Raw genomic sequence first — 24,263 nt, forward strand, 5'->3', positions numbered from 1 at the left:
TTGTAGTTACTCACTTAAAAAAGTACTAAACATAGAGCAATCAATGAGAACTGACACATATTTGGTTCACAACCTTCATCTTGAATTGCTTACTTAGCATATTCTCACACTTGATTCCAGAGCAATTTTATCACTCCATCTATGTATAACTGGATAGGTTTTCTGTTCCATTTTAAAATAATTTAAATTATATATTCAAACATGTTTACCTTCTACAACCTCCAGTAAATATTCTCCCTAGGGCATCTTGGCACCACAATGGGAAATCCATGTCAAGGCCACATTTCTGCATAATCTTTATCAATTAAGCCGCGTTTCTACTGCTTTTATGCCAATCCTACAAAGAGAAGTAGAAAAATACATTAGTAATGTCTTCTCTCCCACATAGTTCTCAGTAAAATTACAAATTTCTGTTAGTAATGGTATTTATAAAGAGAGGAGATTTTTTTTTTTAACCTTTGAAAACAGGGACACTTTCCAGGACTGTCTTCACTCTTCAAAAAATGGGCATTTGATTTTGTGTCAAGAAAATATGTAAAAAGATATATATATGTCAAGAAAAAAAATAGAGTAAGAAAAAGAGTGCACTGACTTCAGCCTTAGTATGACAGGTAGTGGAAATGGAATTAATTTATTTAATCATTAATCTTATTATCTGACCAGAATGGAACAAGTAATAAAAGTAATAATTTCTACTATTTTCACCCTACTAAGTTTGTGAATATAGTTATTGAAGTAATATAACAGAATTTTATTATTTCATCTAGAAAGAAGTATAAACTTATTCAGATTATATAATTAATATTTTTACAATGATTGTATTTTCTAAATTCAAAGTGTATAGCACAGAAAAGGTAAATAAACTGGCCTGTGTGCTTAGTGAAAATCAGGCTAGATCTGTCAAGTGTTGATGGGTCTACTATGAACTCAAACTCAGTTAATGATAGATAAGGAAGACAGGTGTGTTTACTCTGTCTGCTACTGTCATGGCAGGATTCTTTGATAAGTTACTTTGAGTTATTTTCTGTCTCTTTGAGGAAAGACAAATGGATTATGTACCATGTCAGGGTCTTGTTATTTGAATAGGTTTTAAAGTATGACAATTGCCAATTTAAAGTGTCTCAGAGCTTGAGACATACATAATCTTTCTTTCTATAAACAATCCACATGTAATTTTGAAGGGAGACATGAGTCACATCCTTTATGTTTCTGATATTTTCTTAAGTGGGATACACTCCAAAGTTTACTTGATGGAGACAGATGTATCTTGAATGTAATATTCTGAGGTTTAAGCATAGTAGTGATACATGGTTTTGAATTTTTAAAGACTGAAATGTGGAAGTCCCCCAGCATAGAATTTAGCAGTGTATTCCTACAAGAATCTTACCATCTAGAGCCAGCATGTATCTCAGCCTTATTTTCATTCTTTATGCCTATTGTATCATAGTCCTGACTCTAATTTTTATCTAAAGTTGTTGAACTGACGTTCGAATTAAAAGAAAAGTTCCCTTTTTTATACTTGGACTTTTCCCCTAAAATAGTTTTATAATCATAGGATCAGAAAATTTAAGGAGACTTTAGAATTTAAACTCATTCATCTAGTTCAGCCACCTAAACAGAATCTTTTCTGCAGCATTCCTAGTAGATGGTCACTCATTTTCTGCTGAAATGATGCCTATTATGGCAATCTATTCAACTTTAGAAAACTCTGATACTTAGAAAACTTCAGTTCATATGTTCATCCCCTAATTGTGAACTGCTCCTTCTAGTACTATAGGTTGGAGTAAAGAAACATAATTTTTTCACACACTGCTTTATTTATTTATGGCTGTTCTGGGTCTTCATTGCTGCATGCAGGCTTTCTCTAGTTGCAGAGAGTGGGGGTTACTCTCCAGTTGCACTGCACAGGCTTCTTGTGGTTGCTTCTCTTGTTGCAGAACACAGGATTTAGGTGGATGAGCTTCAACAGTTGCAGCATATGGGTTCAGCAGTAATAACTTTCTGACTGTAGGGTACATGGGCTTCAGTAGTTGTGAGACAGGGGCTCATAAGTTGTGGCCCATGGGCTCTAGAGTGTGCAGGCTCCAAACAGTTGTGGTGTGTGGGCTCAGTAGTTGCGGCTCGAGGGCTCTAGAGCACGGGGTCAGTAGTTGTGGTGCACAGACTCAGTTGTCCCACTGGATGTGGAATCCATGTCCCCTGAATTGGGAGGCAGATTCTTATCCACTGAGCCACCAGGGAAGTCCAAAGAAAAACAATTTTATTCCTTCTCCATGACAGATCTTCAAACTTTGGACTCACTCATTAATAAACAATGAGTATGCACTATGGCCCTTAGACAGAATTAGTTGAATCATACATGTCTTCTACATGCAGGAACTTACATTCTATGGGAGTAAATATGTGTGATAACGTTATGTGTTCAACTTATGTAAGCTGCCCTATGAGAACACAGTGATCTCTCAAGATTTTGCTATTTTCCTCCTTTCTCTAGACAGGCAATACACAAACTCCTGATGTTGCATGTTAAAAAGTTCTAGCAAGCACTTCAATAAGGTTATTTATTGATCCCTGTAGCTCATATGGTAAAGAATCTGTCTGCAATACAGGAGACCCAGTTTTAATCCTCGGTCCGGAAGACCCTCTGGAGAAGGGAATTGCAAGCCACTCCAGTATTCTTGCCAGGAGAAGCCCATGGACAGAGGAGCCTGGTGAGATACAGTCCATGGGTCATGAAGAGTTAGACATAACTGAGTGACTAACACTACTACTATTATACTATATAAGCACAGTAACTAGCTAGTATGAGATGAAAATTATACATTATGCAAAAATAGATATTACAAAAATAATTTTAAAAATAAACAGATAAATGAAGTTTAATATTCTCTTTCCAAACCCAAAATGATCATCTTGCAGAGGCAGAAAAATAACATTTTCTAAACTTCAAGATACTGAAGATTTCAATTTCATTACTTTTGCTATCCTTTTAACAAATTTTCATGGCAGAACTGACATGGAGGTCATACTTTGGCTTTTTTCTGCTGGCAAATGTCACTGTAGATGTGGTATTCTGATCACTACCATCAAGTGGTTGTGGAGATTTTATGAACATTCTGGTTTTCATAGAAGTGGCTTTCTTAGTGGCTTCGTTCTACAGCATAGCATCTGGAATGATTTCTTGAAAGATTAACCTAGAGTCACCTTCTTTAGTCTTCCCAATAATTCTGTAAGTTATTAGTACTCAATAGGATATCCTTTTGTACAAAAAGTAGCTAGTAAAAACTTTATTCCCTGTAACTTAGCCCTGGGCTTCCTTAGTGGCTCAGATGGTAAAGAATTCAACTGCAATGCAGGAGAACTGGCCTCAGTCCCTGGGTTGGGAAGATTCCCTGGAGGAGGGCATGGCAACCCACTCCAATGTTCTTTTCTGAGAATCCCTCTAGACAGAGGACGCCGGTGGGCTACAGTCCATGGGGTCACAAAGAGTCAGACATGACAAAGCACAGCACAGCACATGACTTAACCCTAAACAATACATTAATAAGTTAGTATTATTCATCCCAAAGGCAGTTCATCTTAAATTCAAGTCATTCAACTAGAGAATTTTTTTTTTTCAACTAGAGAATTTTTTAAGTTATTTCATTTAATCATTATTTATAGAGCACTTGCCAGTTACCTGACAGTGTTGTTGGCTCTGGAAATGTATTTATGGAAAAACTAATAAAAATCTCTTCATTTAAAATTCTAATAAGAATTTTGTATATATGATTTCACATATTTATGACCCCATTTACTTATCTACATAATTATACAAATTTAAAGATTATTTAAAATTTTACACCAAATAAAGAGTTCCTCCAAATATCTCATGTAGATTTTAGTATATTGAGATTTATCCTTAGCTTTTTGTCCTATTTTGAAATGCCTCTCTCCAAAAGTATAAATTTTAAAAGACAAAATAAATACAGCTTCTATGATAAATAATGAAAAAGTCAATAATCTAACAGTTGTTAATGGACTCACTAATGACACAGTAGATTAACAAAATAACTTTTTATATTAAGTCATCTATAGTACTCTATAAAACTGACCTAAACACAATATTCTGACTAAAAAGTGCTAAATTTCATTAAAAATGGTCCTCCGTCCATGGGATTTTCCAGGCAAGAATACTGGAGTGGATTGCCATTTCCTTCTCCAGGAGATCTTCCCAGCCCAGGGATTGAACCCAGGTCTCCCGCATTGTAGGCAGACTTTACCATCTAAGCCACCAGGGAAGTCATTGGAAATCTAAGTTTAGCCAAAGACATACAAAATGACTAGTGAATTATGGTGCATATTTTCCTTTATCAATTATATATATTTGAAAATTGATTTCTTCTAACTATATGCCCATTTTATGATTAAAAAAAGATAAAAATGATTAAATAATTCATAAAATATATTTTAAAACTGCAAAAATATCACGTTAAAAGAATATTTTTCTCTTGGAAAAAATTATGTAGCAAAACAGGAATCACTTCCCAGACTCTGGGACTTAGAAAATTCAATTTTAAATAATATGAAGTATGAAGAAAATACAATTATACAATCTGAATGTTTAAGGATTCCAAGAACATAACCTTTTAAAATATACAGACCACAGACTTAAAGTGAAGCCACATTTCTCTGACTCAAAGATCTTCCCAACACAGGGATCAAATCTGGGTTCCCTGCATTGCAGGTGGATTCTTTTCACCAGGCAAGGCCATTATTCCTTTACTCATTACAAATGTATTGATCCTAGATTTTCCCTAAAAAGTCTGAAAAATATCACCTAACACTAAATATTTGCCAGCAAAAGCTTCTCTCTTCACATTTCTAAACCACAAAGTACTGCAGAAGACTTTGGGTCCCACTGCCCTCTAGTCTGTCTAACCAGTTCTGCAAAAGACATCATTAAAAACTAATGAAATGACTGAGAATAGAATAGGGGGACGGATATTCTGTCCGTTAACCGATATTCTGTCTTTTAACTTCCATGAATGAGTGCAGAAAAATAAACACTGTCAGCCAGCAATCTTAGTTTATATACCCAGACAATATATTGATCTTAAAAAACAGAATCCAGATGTGAATAAGTATAATTGTCATTTGAGTATAGCTGTCATTACTGATTTGTGGAAAATGCATTATTATTGAGTAATTTAATTTCTGTAACAAATTGGAAAATGGAAGAGAGACAAAAGTAGAGTACTCATTAGGGCATAACTAAGATGTTACAAATTAAATCTTTGTAGGAAGAAGAAATTGATTTGAATTACTTATGCTGTAGACAAAAAATATGGGAAATCAATTTACAATGAAAGGTCATATTATTAATATATGCTTGATACTAATACTCTATATACTCTCTCTATATATATACTAATATATATTATATACTTGCATAATAACCTATAATTTACATATATAAACACAAACATATATTGTTTGAGATTAAAAAACAAATACAAATATGCATTTTGTGTATGTGTGTGTGTACATATACAAAACTATGGACTTAGTTAGATTACAAAGTATTTGTCTTACACAGAAGCCAAAAAAAAAAATCTTCCTGAAAATATTTACTGATAGATATTATTGCCTCATGACTAAAAGACTGCTGACATTGTGAATTCTAGCTATATTGTTGGTAAACTGATTTTTTTCTCTAGAGATTTAAAAATAGAATAATTTAGATGTTTAACAGATATCTGATAAAGGCTGACTCTATAGCTTTTGTTCCTATGAGTGTTACAGTAGAAAAGTGCAGGCATTGCAGTCTGAAACACATGGAGATGAATCCCAGCTCTGCTCTTTATATTACATGTGATCTTGTGTTTCAGTTTCCTTAGTTAAAGAAGGATGCTAATGATGTTGCCAATTAATACATTTTATTCCTCACAATTTTGTGAAGATTAGAGATAAGCATCACAATAACTAATTACGTATTAAGTTATTAGGGAGATTTAATAAATTCAATAGATCAGTTTTGCGGTTATTATTTTCTCTCTCTGAGCATGCTTGGAAAACAAAATCAGAGTTATATCAAATGTCATTCATATAAATCCAACCATATGATCTAGCAGTGATTTCCTTGACATTATTCCCAAATGAATGCTTAATCACTAGTAATAAACTGGATATGCAAATCACTGTCTGATAACAGCCTTAGAGTTTTTTATACCTTACCGGAAGAAGCAGCACAGGAGTGAGATCATATGGGGAGTGGAAAATACAAAAAATACTGGACTAATTTCTTTTCACTCTCCTGTTATCGTCAAGGGCTATATAAGGACAAGTGACACTGTAAAGCTTGTTCAGTTCAGCTCAGTTCAGTTGCTCAGTTGTGTTCGACTCTTTGTGACCCCATGGACTGCAGCACGCCAGGCCTCCCTGTCCATCACCAACTCCTGGAGATTACCCAAACTCATATCCATTGAGTCAGTGATGCCATCCAACCATCTCATCCTCTGTCATCCCCTTCTCCTCCTGCCCTCAATCTTTCCCAGCATCAGGGTCTCTTCCAATGAGTTAGCTCTTCGCATCAGGTGGCCAAAGTATTGAAGTTTCAGCTTCAACATCAGTCCTTCCAATGACCACTCAGGACTGATCTCCTTTAGGATGGACTGGTTGGATCTCCTTGCAGTCCAAGGGACTCTCAAGAGTCTTCTCCAACACCACAGTTCAAAAGCATCAATTCTTTGGTGCTCAGCTTTCTTCACAGTCCAACTCTCACATCCATACATAACTACTGGAAAAACCATAGTCTTGACTAGATGGACCTTTATTGGCAAGGTAACGTCTCTGCTTTTTAATATGCTGTCTAGGTTGGTCATAACTTTCCTTCCAAGGAGTAAGCATCTTTTAATTTCATGGCTGCAGTCACAAAGCCATGTAAAATTGGACAAACCTCTGTGAAGTGTGTTTGTTCCTACACATGTTTGAGTGTGACAAACGCTTGGCTATTGATATCTGGGGCAAATGGAAATCATTTAATAGAGGAATATGAACTAGTGAATATAACTTTAATTTGTAAGAGAAATGCTACATATTTAGCAGCAGGCCCATGGACAGGGTTGACTTACAAGAATGGCTAACTTATTCTGCCTTCTGGGATTTATGTTTTCAATTGCATGATATAAGCTGGTATCAAAAATATCATTATTTTATGTCAGAACACCACATTTTGTGAAAATTTATTGGCAATATCTGAAAAACTTAAAAGAAAGTCTTAAATATGAGGTAAGGGCTTGCAAACTTTACTCAAAATTATTAGCTAATTTTCTGACTTGGAAGACTGAAATTTATTAAAATACACATTCACATACACTTTAATCATTCTGAGCCAAACCCTACTCCTAAATATCCATGGGTACATCTTTTACTCCACAACATTGCAGTTTTGAATGCAATGGAAAGACTTAGTTGGTCATATCTCTTGCTCTCTCATTGAAATTACTCCAGAAATTCACGGCATGACAATGGAATAATCACTTATTTCCTCTCCCTTAGCTTCTTCATTTCTAAAACAAAAGAATTGAATTACATTATCTTTAAAGCCTCTGGAAAATTTTTCTCTTGCAGATGAAAGCAGATTGCTAAGAAATGTGCTTACTTCTGAGGGCAAGTAAAAAGGCCCTTGGTTTAAAAAATGTTGCTTCTGTTTACAACCCCTCTGTCTGTTATGCCTTCTAGATTAGTATATTTGTAGATTAAAATATTTTTTTACCATTTCTGACATACTATACAGTTTCATACAATGATAATCTTTTCATTAAATAAAAATATAATACATTTTTTTCTCTTTGGTATATAAACTGTTACAAGTAAAAACTAAACTCTTTAAAGCTTTGAGGAATTATTCATGAAAAGTATGGAATTATGCCACAAAAGAGATGATATTGTCAAAGAGAAACTATTATTTATAATTAAAATTCCAGTTCTTAACTGCAATGCATTTTTATGTATTAATTATTTTTAAAAGCTTTAGAGATTTTTATTCTTGAACAATATCCAAAAGAAAAGGATACAATTCATCCTTATATCTTCATTTTATATAATTTCTTGCACTTTCTAGTTCACTTATTTTAAAAATCACTACATTTTGTAATATAAGAAGGAATAAGCACAAAAAATTTTATTTTAAAAATGAAGAAATTAAGATTCAGAGTCACAGAGCTGAAAAGTGACAGAAATGAAACTTACACCAAAGTAAAAACTAAAGCTAATAATACCTACATGTTAAATAAATACTGGAAATTAGTTTCAAGGAGAGTGAAATTGATTCTCAAAAATGCAATTGTTTTGCCTTTACAGCCACATTTTCTTCTGTTATATGTTTGCCCCTCTGCTTTTTTTTTTTTTTTTCCTGTAAACAGATATTCTGGATCAACAATGCTGCTGCTGCTGCTAAGTTGCTTCAGTCCTGTCCAACTCTGTGCGACCCTATAGACGGCAGCACACGAGACTCCCCTATCCCTGGGATTCTGCAGGCAAGAACACTGGAGTGGGTTGCCATTTCCTTCTCCAATGCATGAAAGTGAAAAGTGAAAGTGAAGTCACTCTATCATGTTCGACTCCTAGCGACCCCATGGACTGCAGCCTACCAGGTTCCACTGTCCACCGGATTTTCCAGGCAAGAATACTGTAATGGGTTGCCATTGCCTTCTCCAGGATCAACAATGAGATTAACTTTTAATCAAGGGAACTAAAGTGGATGGAATCATGCAAAAAAACTGGTAAGTCTTTTAAATATGTCTCCAAAACACAATATATTAACACCTTTTCTTTTAAAAAAAAATAATTCAATGTATTAGATCAAGGCATTTTTCAGTTAATAACCTTATTATGTACTTGCCTAAATACTTAATCTGTAATAAAAGACAATGTTCCTTGGATGAATACTATGTCTGAAATTATTTATAACAAGATTTGCAGCAGTATACACTTATTTTTGTATGCATTCTTTTTTGGGGGTGGGCTCTCCTACTCTGTCAGTCAGTCACCTGGCCTTAAAAGGACCAGTTAGATCATGATTAATACTTTTTTTTTCCCCCCAAAGTACATTAGAAAGTTTAAAACGTTTTAATAGGCCAAAGTTTTATAGGTGACTTTCACTTTCACGGGCTCCCTGGTGGCTCACTGGTAAAGAATCTGCCTGCAATTCAGGAGACAGGGGTTAGATCACTGGCTTGGGAAGATCCCATGGAGGAAGTCATGGCAACCCACTGTAATACCCTTGCCTGGAGAATCCCATTGACAGAGGGGCCTGGTGGGCTACAGTCCATAGGGTCTCACAGAGTTAGATATGACTGAAGCAACTAAGCGGCAGCATAGGCCAATAATGGAATTACTTGTTATAATTTGTTTAATAGTTATTTTGAAATATGCAAGATTGCACTGGTGACACAGATATTTTAAAATCAGCACCCTTACTAACTCAAGAACATTTACTTCCACCTGGTAAAGATGCCAAATTATAATTAACCATTTCTGTATTTTCAGATATTCAGATTTCTTTCACTTAAAATATGTATCTTTTGTGCTTAAACATATTTTCTATATATGGACTTTCTCAAAAGAAATCCAGAATACTATGAAATCTTAATATAAACCTATAAATAAATTTTTGATATAGCATTCAACTAAATTTAAATAAATTATTACAGTGAATTTCATTTTTTATACAAAACATGTGAAAAAATTTTGCAATTGGAAAATTTTTATCCATTAATTTGAATTTGTCACCTAACTAGTAAAAGACAGAAAACTTATCTCCCTATTTTGTACAGACCTGCAACTTTCATTTATCTATCCCTGGAAGGAATCAAAGATCATCAATGTCTGTATCATAGAAGGGGAAAGTCAGAAAACAGCGAGTCATTTGGTAGAGTAGAAATTAGGTAAAAAGAAAGATAAATTCAAAGTCTCCAATAGAGTGGTGAGATCCTACCACTATCTGCTGAAAAATTCTATGGGTAACAACTGTAAAATGGAAGTAGCAGATTTAAGCATAATTCTTTGAAGAAATTGAGTAACTCTAGGGCAATGGTTTAGAAATACTGATATTTGGGGATCACTTACAAATGAATTGGAGTTTGAACATCATCAGACTGGATTGAAACTGGATCAGTAGCCCCATTATACTGCAACCCCAGTAACTAAATTGAACAAATTTTCATGTAAATTATATTACCTAATCACAAAATACAGAACAAACCAAGGCTACACTTATTGTCAAATGATCTCCAAAAATCTCACTCAAGTTTGCTACATAAAGGTTGATAGACAGTAAATATGTAGACACAAACCTGTTGTAGCCAGAGCTAAAAATAAACCAATCTGACACAGAGTAGGAAAGAAGTTAAGAAATAATCACACACTCTTACTTAGAGTGTGGTCTGTGAGCTGATGGCGTTCCATGAAATGTCTGCCATTGGCTCACACTGGGAAAGATATGTAAGTTGAGAGGAAGAATTTAGGAACTTTAATAGAAATATGTCAACTTGAGATTAAAAGTATCACTGGACTACTCTCCCTTAACAGTGCATATATTGACTTAAATGATATTGAACCTGGGTACATGACACAAGGAGTCATGTACCTAGATATCAGGTATCAGCCTAGGATGAATTAGAAATGAAACAAAATATGGGAAAAAGAAAGCTGTCTAAAACACAATTAGTTTGAGAAGCACTGATCTCTGACATAAAATCAGAGCAGAGCTGCTCTCGTCTAAGCAAATACACTCTAAGATGGCTTTGCAAGTATGCAGCTCTACTCTAGCAAGAGTAATATATTTTAAAAGGATGCACAGCACTGAGCATTAGGCAAGATTTGGGAGTGGGAAGAAATAACTAATAGATTATATACTATATATTAAAAATATACATATTGACCTTAATAAAAAGAAAAAGCAAGTAATAAAAAGGTCAAATTATATGAAATATACATTACAGAGCTAAATAAATTGGAAATGAAAACCACATTGTAAGAAAATAATTTGCAAATTAAAAGAGAAAAATTGACAAGATGGAAAGTTAAACTGCTACTAAAAAAGAAAGACCAAATATAATTGTAATGAGTACAGAGGAAAATATCAGAGAGGGCAAAGCAATTAGAGAGCAGTTAAAGGTGTGGAAGACAGAAATATAGCATTATTTTATAACAAAATTATTGATTAATACCCTTCAATAAAATGTATTTGAGGTCCTCCTAGGGGTTGAATGAAAACCTTGATTGTGAAATCTAGTAAAAGAAAACAAACAAACAAACAAAAAACTAAAAATACTCTTACCACATTATGTGGAAATCATGCTTTGGGAGTATACACAAAAGAGTTGAAAACTTATGTATGCATAAAAACCTGCATCATTTGTTTATAGATGCTTATAGAAGCTTTATTTACAATGTCAAAACTTGGAAACAGCCAAGATGTCCTTCTTTAGGTGAATGGATAAATAAACTGTGGCACATATAGACCATGGACTATAACTTGGCACTAAAAAAATGCATTATAACACCATGAACAGACATGGAGGAACTTTAAATATGTATTATTAAATGAAAGAAGTCAATATGAAAAAGCTAAAAAGGGTACAATTTCATTTTATGCCATTCTAGACAAGGCACAACTCTGGAGACAGTAAAAGGATAAGTGGTTGTCAGGGGTGGGAGTTGGGATGAATGAACAGGTGCAGCACAGAAGATATTTAGGTCAGTGAAGCTATTCTGTGTGATCATAATGATGGATACCTGCCACTGTGCTTTTATCTAAAACTGTAGACTGTGCAACAGCAAGAGTGAACTGCAATGTAAACTATGAACTTTGGTCAATATAGGTTCATCGGCTGTAACAAATAGTCTATCTCCTGGGGAAGATGATAGTGGGGCTGGCTCTGAGTGAATGGCATAAGGGAGTATGTGAAATCTCTGTTCTTTTTGTGAGTATGTGAAATCTCTGTTCTTTTTGTGAACCTAAAACTACCCCAAAAAACTATTAAAAAATAGAGGATTTTAAAAGGATTATTAAAAGGATTAATTTAAATTATTAAAAGGACTATTAAAAGGATTCAAATTTTAAAAAATCAGCAATGGTTACAGCATTCATTTAAATTTAGAGCTTAGGTTAAACAAATTTGGAAAAACTTTTATAATTAAAATTGAGTTATATGTTACAATTAATTATAAGATGCAAAAATAAATTGAAGAGTATAAGAAAGTGAGAGAATGCTAATCTCTACAGTTTCTGTATCAGTTAGTTACTATTTAAAATTTAAATAAAATTGCCAGTTTAAAAATTTTTGTGAATTTAATGCAGGTTTTCTCAGTCATGACACTGTTGACATTTTGAGCCTGATAATTATTTGTTCAGGGAACTATCCTGTGTATTGCAAGATACAGTAGCATCTTTATCCTCTGCAGACTAGAAACCAGTAACATCTCCCCTCCTATCCCTGCTGCAGTAAACAAAACTTCTCCAGTGAATGCCAAATGCCTCCAGAGAGATGACTCCTGAGATTATTGCAAAGATAAACAAAAAGATGGTTCTTTGAGAAGATAAACAAGATAGAGAAACTATTAGCCAGACTCATCAAAAAAAGGGAGAAAAATTAAATCAATAAAATGAGAAATGAAACTGAGAAATCACAACAGACAATACAGAAATACAGAAGATCATAAGAGACTACTATGAGCAACTATATGACAATAAAATGAACAACTTGGAGGAAATAGACAATATTCTTAGAAAAGTATAACCTTCCAAAACTGAACTAGGAAGAAACAGAAAATCTGAACAGACCAATCACAAGCACAGAAATTGAAACTCTAATCAAAAACCTTCCAACAAAAAAAGGCCAGGTCCAGATGGTTTCACAGGTGAAATCTACTCAGAATTTAGAGAAGAGCTAACATTAGTCCTACTCAAACTCTTCCAGAAACTTTCAGAGGAAGTAAAACTTCCAAACTCATTCTATGAGGCCACCATTGCCCTGATACGAAAACCAGATGAAGATGTCACAAAAAAAGAAAACTACAGGCCAATATCATTGATTAACATAGACACAAAAATCCTAAATAAAATTCTAGCAAACAGAATCCAAAAGCATATTAAAGAGATCATACATCATGACCAAGTGGGCTTTATTCCAGGGATTCAAGGATTCTTCAATATTTGCAAATCAATCAATGTGCTACACCATATTATTAAAGACAAAAAAGCATATGATTATCTCGAGATGCAGAGAAAGCCTTTGACAAAATTCAGCACCCATTTATGATAAAAACTCCAGTGCACAGGCATAAGGATTTTACCTCACCATAATAAAAGTCATGCATGACAAAACCACAGCAGACATTATTTAACTAATGGTGAAAAATTGAAAGCATTTCCTCTAAAATCAGGATCAAGACAAGGGTGCCCACTCTCACCACTACTATTTCTTATAGTTTTGGAAGTCCTAGTCATAGTAATCAGAGAAGAAAGGAAATAAAAGGAATCCAGATTGGAAAAGAAGAAGTAGTACTCTCACTGTTTGCAGATGACATGATCTTCTACATAGAAAACCCTAAACATACCACTAGAAAATTTCTAGAACTATTCAATGAATACAGTAAAGTGTGAGCCTGAAGGATATAAAATTAAAATGCAGAAATCCCTTGCATGCCTATACACCAACAATGAAAAAACAGAAAGAGAAATTAAGGAAACAACCCCATTCAGCATTGCAATGAAATAATAAAATATTTATTAATAAATTTACCTAAAGGAACAAAAGACCTATACATAGAAAACCATAAAAAATGATGAAAGAAATCAAAGATGTCACAAATAGATGGAGAAATATAACATGTTCATAGATTGGAAGAATCAATACAATGAAAATGAGTATACTACCCAAAACAATCTATAGATTCAATGCAATACCTATCTAGCTACCAACATTTTCCACAGAACTGCAATAAATAATTTCACAATTTGTGTGGAAACCCAAAAAAATCTAAAATAGCCAAAGCAGTCTTGAAAAAGAATGGAACTAGAGAAATCAGCCTTCCTGACTTCAGACTGTACTACAAAGCTGCCGTCATCAAGACAGTATGGTACTGGCACAAAAGCAGAAACAGAGATCAATGGAAATAAATAGAAAGTACAGAGAAAATTCACACACTTATGGATACCTTATCTTCGACAAAGGAGGCAAAAATACACAATGGAGAAGACAGTCTCTTTAACAAGTGGTGTTGGGAAAACTGGTCAGCCACTTGTAAAAGAAGGAAACTAGAACACTTTCTACCACCATACACAAAAATAAACTCAAAATCGATTAAAAATGTAAACGTAAGACCAGAAACTACAAAACTCTTAGAGGAAAACATAGGCAGAGCACTTTCTGACAAAAATCACAGCAAGATCCTCTATGACCCACCTCCCAGAGTAACAGAAATAAAAGTAAAAATAAACAAATGGGGCATAATGAAACTTACAAGCTTTTGCACAACAAATGAAACTATAAGCAAGGTGAAAAAAAACAGCCTTCAGAATGGGAGAAAAAAATTACAAATGACACAACTGACAAAAAATTAATCTCCAAAATATACAAGAAGCTCATGCAGCTTAATACCAGAAAAGTGAATAATCCAGACAAAAAGTGGGCCAAAGAACTAAACAGATATTTCTCCAAAGAAGACATACATATGGCTAATAAACACATGAAAAGATGTTCAACATCACTCATTCAGTTCAGTAGCTCAGTCATGTCTGACTCTTTGTGACCCCATGAATCAAAGCTCGCCAGGCCTCCCTGTCCATCATAAACTCCCAGAGTTTACTCAAACTCATGCCCATTGAGTCGGTGATGCCATCCAGGCATCTCATCCTCTGTTGTCCCCTTCTCCTCCTGCCCCCAATCTCTCCCAGCATCAGGGTATTTTCTAATGAGTCAACTCTTCGCATTAGGTGGGGTGGCCAAAGTACTGGAGTTTCAGCTCCAGCATCAGTCCTTCCAATGAACACCCAGGGCTGATCTCCTTTAGGATGGACTGGCTCAATCTCCTTGCAGTCCAAGGGACTCTCAAGAGTCTTCTCCAACACCACAGTTCAAAAGCATCTCCAAGCCAGGCTTCAGCAATACGTGAATGGAGAACATCCAGATATTCAAGCTGGTTTTAGAAAAGGCAGAGGAACCAGAGATCAAATTGCCAATATCTGCTGGATCATTGAAAAAGCAAGAGAGTTCCAGAAAAACATCTATTTTTGCTTTATTGACTATGCCAAAGCCTTTGACTGTGTGGATCACAATAAACTGTGGAAAATTCTGAGAGAGATGGAACTAGCAGACCACCTGACCTGCCTCTTGAGAAACCTGTATGCAGATCAGGAAGCAACAGTTAGAACTGGACATGGAACAACAGACTGGTTCCAAATCAGAAAAGGAGTATGTCAAGGCTGTATATTGTCACCCTGCTTATTTAACTTATATGCAGAGAACATCATGAGAAACACTGGGCTGGAGGAAGCCCAAGCTGGAATCAAGATTGCCGGGAGAAATATCAATCACCTCAGATATGCAGATGACACCACCCTATGGCAGAAAGAGAAGAGGAATTAAAAATCCTCTTGATGAAAGTGAAAGAGGAGAGTGAAAAAGTTGGCTTAAAGCTCAACATTCAGAAAACTAAGATCATGGCATCTTGTCCCATCACCTCATGGGAAATAGATGGGGAGACAGTGGAAACAGTGTCAGACTTTATTTTTGGGGGCTCCAAAATCCCTGCAGATGGTGACTACAGCCATGAAATTAAAAGACGCTTACTCCTTGGAAGGAAATTTATGACCAACCTAGACAGCATATTAAAAAGCAGAAACATTACTTTGCTAACAAAGGTCTGTCTGGTCAAGGCTATGGTTTTTCCAGTGGTCATGTATGGATGTGAAAGTTGGACTGTGGAGAAAGCTGAGCACTGAAAAATTGATGCTTTTGAACATCACTTATTAGAGGTATGCAAATCAAAACCACAAGGAAGTATCATCTCAGGCTGGTTAGAATGGACACCGCCAAAAAGTCTACAAACAATAAATGCTGGAGAGTGTGAGGAGAAAAGGGGACCTTTTTACACTGTTGGTGGGAATGCAAACTGGAACAGCCACTATGGAGAATGGTGTGGAGATTCCTTAAAAAAACTGGCAATAGAACTGCCATAAAACCTAGCAATCCCACTGCTGGGCCATACACACTGAGGAAATCAGAATTGAAAGAGACACGAGTACCCCAGTGTTCATTCCAGCACTATTCACAATAGCTAGGACATGGAAGCAATCTAGATATCCATCAGCAGATGAATGGATAAGAAAGTTGTGGTACATATACACAATGGAATATTACTCAGCTATAAAAATGAACTCATTTGAATGTGTTCTAATCAGGTAGATGAAACTTAGCCTATTATACAGAGTAAAGTAAGTCAGAAAGAGAAACACAAAAATATATATTAATGCATATATATGGAATTTAGAAGAGTGGCAATGACTGTCCTTTATGCAGGGCAGCAAATGAGACATAGATGTAAAGAACAGACATTTGGACTCTGTGGGAGAAGGTGAGGGTGGGATGATTTGAGAGTATAGCATTGAAAAATGTATATTACCATATGTAAAAGAGATGACCAATGAAAGTTCAATGCATGAAGCAGGACACCCAAAGCCAGGGCTCTGAGACAACCCGGAGGGATGGGGTAGGGAGGGAGGCGGCAGGGGAAGTACTCAGAATGTGGGGACACATGTGTACCCACGGCCGATTCATGTTGATATATGCCAAGAGACATCCCTATATCATCAAGGAATTACCTTCCAATTAAAATTAATTAATTAACTAAAAAAATATTAATGCACCCTTAGTGTTAACATCCAAACACAAGCAGTGATATGCTGGCAGAATTTTTATCCTTTCCTTTATGTCTATGAAAAGATGATTTTTAACTCAGTTTAAATAAATTACATTTACAATTAAAAACAAAAAAAGAACCACTACCTTAGGAGTATCGTTTAAGTAAATAAACTTCTGTTGTGATTAGTGATTGGAAAATGTTTGGAAAAATAAACTACTTAAAGTGTTGTTCAAATTCATTTTTATCTTTGTTCCATTTAAATGTAATTGCATTCAGTAATCTTTGAATTGACCTATAATTGTATTTCTTTTGTTTCCTTATCCAGTTTTGTGTCAGTAATTATAAAAATTGGCAGTGGGAAGAGAATTAGACTCTTGTCTGTTATGTCTTCTGAAACCAAATACATTTATTTCTGAGCATATAGGATAACAATGAAAGCGTAAACTATGAATATGATCAGTTACATAAATCTCATTGTTTTAATAAGGACACAAAGGGTATTTACAGTTTTCCCAAGAGTAGTTAAGAAAATTGATTAAGCATCACATAGTTAACATTAAAATTCATGTAAAACAAGGCATTAATATTTCCTATCAACCTACCAGTCAATTCAGGTAACTTGGATAGGCATTTAGAAATTCTGACTAAGAATAGGCAACTTGTGTTGCCTCCAAGTTTTGATTTAGCCTCAAAATACTTACTACTGATTACTGTTTCTCCCATCCAAGTACTAATCAGACCCTTAGCTTCTGAGATCAGACAAGATAAGGCACATTCAGAGTGGTACAGCCATAGACCAATTACTCTTTCTGTGCATGTAAACCACTGGTTTTTGAACACTGTAGACTTATCGCCTAATAGACTACAAGTTTGTTGCCTGAGAGACTGCAAGTTCTATTAGGTCAGGTATGGTTCTGATTTTGCTCACCACCCTAATCAAAGTGTCCTTAACCACTCTGGACATATAGTAAATGCTTAATAACTGTTGTGAAAGTGAAAGTCATCCAATTGTCTCCAATGTGTTATTTTTAAACTATCCATTCAATTCCAAGTTACCTATTATAGAGCAATGAATTACTAATGACTTTGTAAAAATTTGAAGAAATGTTAAGCACAAATTATTGTAAACAGTCTTGGTTTAGTGATTTTCTATAGTCTTCTGTTCTAAAGAAGCACAAATGCTTAAACATTTTAAACATTACTATTTTATTCCCAAGTCCTGGAAATTCATTCAAATTTAAAATTACATATTAATCTCTACCTATGGGATGATAAAGAAATCTTTATTGCAAACATTTGTGAGAAAATTTGACACATCTCTTTGCTTTCCTTCCTTCGCTCCTTCATCCTCTGTAACACATGGAATTGTGTTAAAATGTGAGCAACCCACCATCTCTGCATGCTGAAATCCTTGTTTAATAAGCCTAGTTTTAAATAAACAATGATTTTATTTCTAAGTTGAGATTGCAAACTTCTTGAAAGATGAGGCTCTGTAATATTATAGTACAGAGCTCCTCTTATGGGCTTTGGACTGGGTTTATAATGTTCTCTTAATATGGTTTTGCTTTTAGAATAATTTCAGGCATTGCAATTGATCATGTTTATGAGTACTCAGGGAATGTTAAGTATGCAAATTATTTAGCTGACACATATACAGACCAATGAAATTTTACTAAATATAGAGCTATCATTATGAGGAACTAGTTTATAGTATTTTAGTATGCATATCCACAACATATATTTTATGCATTTTGTTAATTGTGCTTTATTAATTATAATAAGGTTAACTTGTTTTAATAAGGTATAAACTTTTTAAAAGCAAGGCTTTCCCACTATGTGATAGACAGAAGTGTTTATTTTGTAGTTTTTATTATTTTTCCATTTATAATTACAGTTTTCTTTGAATTTTATTAATACTTTTCCTGTAGTTAAAAACTCTAAAAAGTGAAAGTGAAAGTCACTCAGTTGTGTCTGTCTCTTTGCAACCTTTGTGCTATACAGTCCATGGAATTCTGAATGGATAGCCTTTCCCTTCTCCAGGGTATCTTCCCAACCCATGTCTCCCGCATTGCGGGCAAATTCTTTACCAGCTGAGACACAAAGGAAGCCCCCAAACTCTAAGATAGTTTCTTATTCTAAAAAAATGTGTTTACCGATATAATGTATGCTAGTTCATGAAAAAAAGGATTACATGCAATTTCAATTTATTTTTGTATTAACATAATACTTCTACATTACAGGTGAAAATTCAGATACAGTGATTGGTTGAGTCAACATCAGAAAATATTCCCTGTCCTTGTTTGAAAATGAAGGGAGTGTTCAAGCCACTTCTGAACTCTATATGTCACTCTGTGTGCTCACTGACTTACCTCTGGGTAGAATCCTAGAAGCATATGAGACTGCTGGAAAAGGATTCTGCAATCTTGAAGTGACTCATACTACTGAAAGCTTTTTATTCATTTATTATAGATCTTTTAAACACTACTATTTAAATCTAAGGCTAGAAATGCTTGAAAAAACTGCAGTTGCTCAATCCCTGTGTCACATTTCTGCATCCTGTGTTCTATTACCACAGTTGAGAATTTAACTCCTCATTCCCCACCTCAATTTCCTCATGACCTTAACATTTTTAACATTAATTATATGACAATTTTCTTTATTTGCTAGTAAGTATTCATGTTTTGCTTATGTAAATAAAATTTCACTGCTGAGAGAAGCAGTATAGTATGATTACATTTCTTGTACAAAATTTTAATTTCCTACAGTTAAAACTTATTTAACTGCCCTTTTCATTTGTTTAGTCTTTAATGCACCTGTTTTTAGGTTGCTGAGTCCTTTGTTCCAACTTTTTATTACTCTCCAGTGCTGTGGAGAGTCTATCAAACTGCAATACTGATAAAATGCATGACACCAAGAGTGAACTGTAATGTAAACGACAGGCATTGGGTGATAATGATACATCAATGTCGGTTCATCAGTTATAACAAATGTACCACTCTGGTGGGGGTGTTTATAGTGGGGGAAGCTATGCATGTATAGAAGCAGGGTATATACAGAGAGCTGTGTACCATTCCCTCAATCTTGCTATGAACCTAAAACTGTTGTAAATAAAGGGGGAAAACAGATACAAAATAATTATGGTAAATATACTAACTGTAAAATAAACTAACCTAATCTGAAGGTTTATTTAGGATGCTTCAAGGTTGCTATAATTATTCTTCAACAGCATGTGTGCACATACATATTATAGCTTCCCCAATAGCTCGGCAGGTTAATAATCTGCCTGAAATGCAGGAGATGGGTTTAATTCCTGGGTTGGGAAGATCACCTGGAGGAGGAAATGGCAACCCACTCCAGTATTCTTGCCTGGAAAATCTCACGGACAAAAGGAGCCTGGCAGGCTACAGTCCATTGGGTCACAGAGTTGGACGTGACTGAGCATGCATGCATGCAAATAAATATACTTGTTTATGTTTATTTTGTATTATGTATACACATACAAACATACAAATTTATGCTTATAGTTTATAAGGTGGAACTATGTCAGGTGCTAGAGATAAAACAATGAATAAAACATAGCTCTAAATTTGAAGAATTCAAGTTCTCTCTATTGGATATTACAATTGTGTGAAATATTGGAATGATAGATAAATGGCATGCTAGAATTCCTAAATATTCTCCAGGAAATAAGAGTTATATACACTCCTGCCTTCTCCCTAAGCCAGACATATTTTGCCAGTGATAGGATTCATTCTGACCATTGAGTCAAAAGAAAAGTATTTTTTCAGATGACATTCCCTCCAGTAAAAAAGACTGATACTATAGTATATATATATATAGTCTCTTATAAGAGAGGGGAAAACAAACCAAGCAAACTTTTAGCTCTATCCTCTTCCCTCCAATTTACAACATATGCATGTGTAGATGTGTCATTTGGAGCTATGCAGCAATGTGCCTATCATATTACTTAATATATGAAAGGGCTTACTGTGTAAATGAGGCCTTCAAAAATAATAGGGTATGAGGTATTTTTAGACAACATAATAAACAGTTTTTTACAAGCAGTGACTAGTTTGTCAATCTCCCATTTATAATCAAAATTACTGTATTTGATTCAACAAGAAAGATATTAAGTGGAGGCCTCATACCTGTCTTGCTTGTACTCAAGTCACTCAGTCCTGTCTGTCTCTTTGCGATCTTGTGGACTGTAGCCTGCTGGGCTCCTCTGTCCATCAGTTTTCCCCAGGCAAGAATACTGGAGTGGGTTGCCATTTCCTACTCCAGAGGGAGATCGTCCCAATCCAGGGATGGAACCTGCATCTCCCGTCTCCTGCATTGCAGGAGGGTTCTTTACCCACTGAGCCATGGGGGAAGCCTCATACCTGTCTATTTGATCTCATATCAGAATAAGCATAATTAAAGTAAGGCATTAGATGAATACTGTTTTACATAACAGCATCATATATAATGGAAGTAGCAAATGTCAATGAACCAATTAATGAAGTAAAACAAGATAATCTACGAACTACTGGGACTAAATGGCCAGAATTCACAGAATTTGTTTCCTAAATGATGGGTGGGATGATTATACTGGGTTCATATCCTTAAATGTCTCCCTGTTCCTCCCTCCCTCCCTTCCTCCCTTCCTCCCTCTTTCTCCTCTGTCCCTGACTGATATCCATTGCTATTAGTACAGAAGTGATCCTGAAGATCACCTCACTATACAATTTTAATGTGTCCCAGTGATTTGCAAATTAATATCCAACAGAAAATTTTAATAGTTCTCAGAGCAACACAAGTACGGTGATACTTTATTTAAAAGTATATGTAATAAGGATAAGTTCATAGCTTAATCTTTTATATATTGCCTACATGTCCACATTAAGCATATTTTGTTTCAAAACCTAAACAATCAGACAGAAAATACTAATTTGGCCATGTTTATAATTTTAATTATTTTGCAATGTAGACCCCAAATGGTGATTTGCAAGTCATTTTTATGTTTCAGCCTCTTTGAATAGCCATTCTCACAAGTAGGGATTTACAATATCAAGCATGCCTGACAACAGAAGGCCTGGATGCCAAGTTAGGAATCTACTTTCAAACAGTGCCAAGGTATTGTGTGTTCCACATATATTCGTAACTGCCAAGCACCCTTTCTAAATGACTTGTTCTAATTCCTCTACAGATTATGCTTCTAATTTTTAAGAAATTCAGTTAATAGCTATGGATCTCCCTCAGACTTTCCATTTTTTCAAGCATGAAATTCATGTAGAGATTATTTTGTATAGTTCTGAAAGCATCCATTTGTCATTCACCACATCCTAAGAAGCAATGTGTTCATTTTATAACCCTTGTTAAATCTGTCACTGGCTAATATTGAAGTAAAGGAGCAGTGAACACTGGCAAAAAGTATTAAAATAATCATCTTTAATACCCCAAGCTCTTCTCAGCTTACTAATAATAGAATAATTATCATTTTCGAGTATTGCACAGAAAAGGGATTTTAAGTGTTCGTCACTGTATATAGGCAGAATCTCTCAAGGAATCACAGAAATGCTTTAAACAATAGAATGATGCAGACTGCAACAGAGGCAGTCAGGTTCACTTTGTGCCATCTAGAACACACATCAACATTAAAGGGAACAAACTTTTAGACACACGTAAGTGTAAGATCTGGGGGAAAGCATGTCGGATTGCTTGTCTAAATCTAGAATGATCCTGAAGAATTGTACATATTTTTCAAATAAAAAACACAAACATTAAAACAGATAATATTCAATATATTATAGGAAAAAGGTACCATCTAAATGGTTAGTATGTAAGGATTCTGTTTAACTAAAATTTATAAGAATTTACATTGTGTAACCTTAATTTAGGGACATCATTACCCACTGTTTAATTTTCATTGTGTTCAATTTATCTGTTTTGATTTGCCGTTTGTGCTCTTGGGGTTGTATTTAAGATATCACTGCCAAACACGAGATTGTGAATATTTGCTCCTATGTTTTCTTCTAAGAGTTTTATAGCTTTAGCTCTTAAACTTAGTTATGTGAATGTTGGGAATTATTATTATTTGTATGTATATGATTAAGATAGAGTTCAAACTTCATTCTTCTGCTTGTCTACATTAACTTCTCCCACTACTATTTTTTGAACAGACATTACTTTTCCCATTAAATAGCTTGTCAACCACTTAACTGCAGTATAAAGATTAAAGGAAAAGGGCAATAAAAATAACTGTAACTACTATAATTTAAGGAATACACAATATAAAAATAGGTAAACTGTGACATTAATAACATAAAAGGGGGAAGTAAAAGAGTAACGTGGTCTTCTTTATAGAGAGGGATTGTAGTCATAGGTTACATTCTATGAAATAAAACCATTTCATATTATCTTTCATCAGAAATGTAATAACTCCTGAATAATTTACATAAGGTTTAATCTTATTATGAATTAACCTTGGATAATTTTGCTCACCTCTAAGGTGTAGTGTTAGCTAGTTTTCTACACTGACTAAACTCATTAAGACAATGGGTCAATGGAGATCATATCAGGGAGGACATTTTCTAGCACCATGGAATCAGAAATCAACTAGTAAGTTTTCTTTTTTAGTTTCTCCAGTTGCATTTACTTCAAAAACCTATGCCACTGAAAGTCTTCAGAGGCAATGTGTGTGTCTGAACTTTTTTAAATTGTCTATCTCATGTAGCACCTTTCATACAATAAGTACAAAATATGTATTTATGGAGCATACATAAATTATTTCATTAAATATTAAGTTATGTAATATATCCCTCCTCTATTATAGCAATGTGATAATAATAGCAGATGGCTAATAAATAATTGAATGTATTTATAATTGTATCAAAGAACTCTACTTTTCTTTTTTCTTTGTCTTTTTTCCTTCATAGTTTAATAATACATCTATGGATCCTCAGTAAAGAAACAACAAGTCTTCTTCAAGTACTAGGACTCTCTTTATTTTTAATTTTCAAAATTATTTATTGACCCAAGGAGAAATCATCAGAATGGCAAAAAGAAAAAAAAATTCTTCCAGCTTTATTGGCTATATTTGACATACAAGTCAAAGTTTAACCTGATTTATATGTCAAATATATTTCTCAATAATTTTAATAATTAAACTTAAGAATTTTAAGTTTAAAGTGTACACCTTGTTGACTTGATACAATTATACATTGCAAAATTATTACCACAATGTTTTAACTAACACTTTCATGATATCATATAATTAACATTTCTCTTTTTTTTTTTGTAGCAAGAACATTTATACTCTTAACAACTTTCAAGTATGTAACAGAATTGTTAACTATAATCACAATGCTCTG

General features: G+C 34.4%; 1 long non-coding RNA gene across 1 annotated transcript in view; it reads right to left on the bottom strand.

Annotated features, from left to right (window-relative positions):
- Positions 1–232: 232 nt before the first annotated feature.
- Positions 233–24,263, bottom strand: part of LOC110141994 (uncharacterized) — a 183,955-nt gene continuing 159,924 nt past the window's right edge. Inside the window, exon 3 of the long non-coding RNA XR_002315201.2 lies at positions 233–337. This is a non-coding gene — a long non-coding RNA (uncharacterized lncRNA). The remainder of the gene's footprint in view (positions 338–24,263) is intronic.

The sequence above is a fragment of the Odocoileus virginianus genome, chromosome 18 (genome assembly GCF_023699985.2).
Source record: "Odocoileus virginianus isolate 20LAN1187 ecotype Illinois chromosome 18, Ovbor_1.2, whole genome shotgun sequence".
NCBI classification, from domain to species: domain Eukaryota; kingdom Metazoa; phylum Chordata; class Mammalia; order Artiodactyla; family Cervidae; genus Odocoileus; species Odocoileus virginianus.